The sequence below is a fragment of the Penaeus japonicus genome, unplaced genomic scaffold (genome assembly GCF_977035675.1).
Source record: "Penaeus japonicus unplaced genomic scaffold, GWHDUDI00000001_assembly GWHDUDI00000042, whole genome shotgun sequence".
NCBI classification, from domain to species: Eukaryota; Metazoa; Arthropoda; class Malacostraca; order Decapoda; family Penaeidae; genus Penaeus; species Penaeus japonicus.
Window position 1 is genome coordinate 17,613,524 of NW_028234444.1, and position 2,500 is coordinate 17,616,023.

At 36.5% G+C, this 2,500-nt stretch overlaps 1 protein-coding gene across 1 annotated transcript in view; it reads right to left on the reverse strand.

The window, feature by feature from the left end:
- Window positions 1-2,500, reverse strand: part of LOC147466703 (uncharacterized) — a 26,865-nt gene that overhangs the window by 24,052 nt on the left and 313 nt on the right. The gene's annotated exons all lie outside the window — the stretch shown is intronic.

The window sequence follows — 2,500 nt, forward strand, 5'->3', positions numbered from 1 at the left end:
AGCTTGCGAATAAAATTTGGATCTCGCATATGAATGCGCTTGTTCTAATAAAAACTTAGGATAACCAAGATTCTTAAAAGACTCCATAATGATGCTAAGTTCTCTATCAATAAACTCATTATCACTTATCCTATATGCTCTAAGAAACATAGACGAGGCTACTGATTTCTAAATGAGATAAAGGATGATATGAGGAAAAATGAAGATAATTAAGCAACACGCTTGAGTCTTTCCGGTAAACTGATCCTTACCACTTTAAATAACCGTTGAAAATATGCAACAGTATATCTAGAAAGGGTAATTTGCCAGCATTTTCCCCATTTCTACTCATTGAATTGAATGGTACGAGCAAGAGTGTTAAGGACTACGTACGTACGCAAAAATCGTCAAACATCCGGACGGAAAAAAATATCCTAAGGACGTACTAAACCAAATCGAGCCCGGAGGGAGGATGGCCGGAAGGCGTTCAGTCTCAAACACTTTTCCATGTATAAATTCGCAAGGACTGGACTTAAACATACTACCCATCGCGATAACGTTAGTCTGTTTGTAAAATTCCTCCCTTCAAAAAGAGAAAACGTTATTTCGAGACGCATAAACGAACAAGTTTCAATAAAGTGATCAATCGGAATGGGATATTATGAGGAGCTGCAGTAAGTTTTCGTTCTAAAAAAAATCTAGCACATCATCAAGGGGAAACATTTGTAAAAACAGGGAATCTACATCAAAACTTGCACGCAAGTTTCATGGTTGTGGGTCTGTAATACGGACCTTTATCAATGAAATCCCATCGAATGCTTAATATGGCTGCTCAGAGAAGAACCTAGTAAGAGGTGATAAAATTTCTAGCTAGCACATGACGCTCAATGGTCGCGAGTAAACTGAGTTACACGACGAAATTAATGGCGTATTAAGGGAATACCCGCCGTATGAGATTTTAGGGAGACATTAGAAATAAGGAATAGGACGGATTAGACAGTCCTGAAACGAGCGAAAAATTCGATCGGGGCATTTTGCAACATGTATATCTATGATTTATATATATATATATATATCCTATATATATATATAATATAAATATATATAATATATATAAATATATATATATATATCTATAATATATATGTATATATATATATACACAAGACATACATACATATATAATATATATATATATATATATATCTATATATATATATATATATATATAAATATATATATATATATAGTGTGTGGGTTGTGTGTGTGTGTGTGTGTGTGTGTGAGGTGTGGGTGTGTGTGTGTTGTGTGCGTGTGTGTGTTGATGTGTGTGTGGTTTGTATAGGTGTGTGTATATATACATATATAATATATATATATATATAATATATACATAAATTAAATTATATATAGACATATACATAGATTATATATATAATATATATATATATATATATATATTTATATATATAATAATATATATAATATATAATATTGTGGTATATACAAATATACAAACACACACACACTGAGAGAGAGAGAGAGAGAGAGACTGTGAGAGAGTGAATGATACACCGAGAAAGAGAGAAAGAGAGACCGAGAAAGAAAGAGAGAAAGAGAGGCCGAGAAAGAGAAAAAGAGAGAAAAGGAGAGACCGAGAGAGAAAGAGATTAGAGGCATACCGCGGAAACAAAAGCAGAGAAGAGGCAGAGAGAGGAAGTGGGGGGAGGGGGGGGGGAGCCACGTGTTGCTTTGCCTGCCTGACAAATATCTCTCCAGACGCTTAACCTTTTGATGTTCTATCTTTTTTTTTTTTTTTTCCTCTCTCTCTCTCGGTTATATATTTTTTTCTTTCCTTCCTTCCCTCTGTCTATTTCTTTCTCCCTCTTTCTCTGTCTGTCTTTCTCACTCGCTCTTTCTTGATATGTATGCATGTATACATACACACATACACACACACATAGACACACACGCACACACACACACACACTCACACACTCGTACACACACACACACGTACACACACACACACACACACCCGCACACACACACACACACACACACCCGCACACACACACACACCCGCACACACACACACACACATGCACGCACACACACACACACACACTCACACCCGCACATATCATGATCCTGACGTGTACGTGTGCCCTGGGACGGCGCTTGAACAAAACATGATGGGTCATTTATCTCCGCGACGTTGATCTTTACGTCACATCACACTAACAAGAAGTCGTTCGTTTTGTTGCACAGCGAGATTTCATGGTGTTTTGCAAGGCATTATATATTTCATATTTCTTCGTCCTTGATCATTTAGTTTTAGTAGTGTAACCCTATTGCAAGGTTTTCATTGCATATCGTTTTATTGCTGGACAATTAGAGGAAGTGTCATAGGAATGTATCTAATGTTTCTTTATGAAGAAGTGGAAGTGGACTGGGGAGTATGGCCTCCGTAGACTTGCAAGAGATTTATTCGTGTTATGAGACTTTTTCAATATTACCA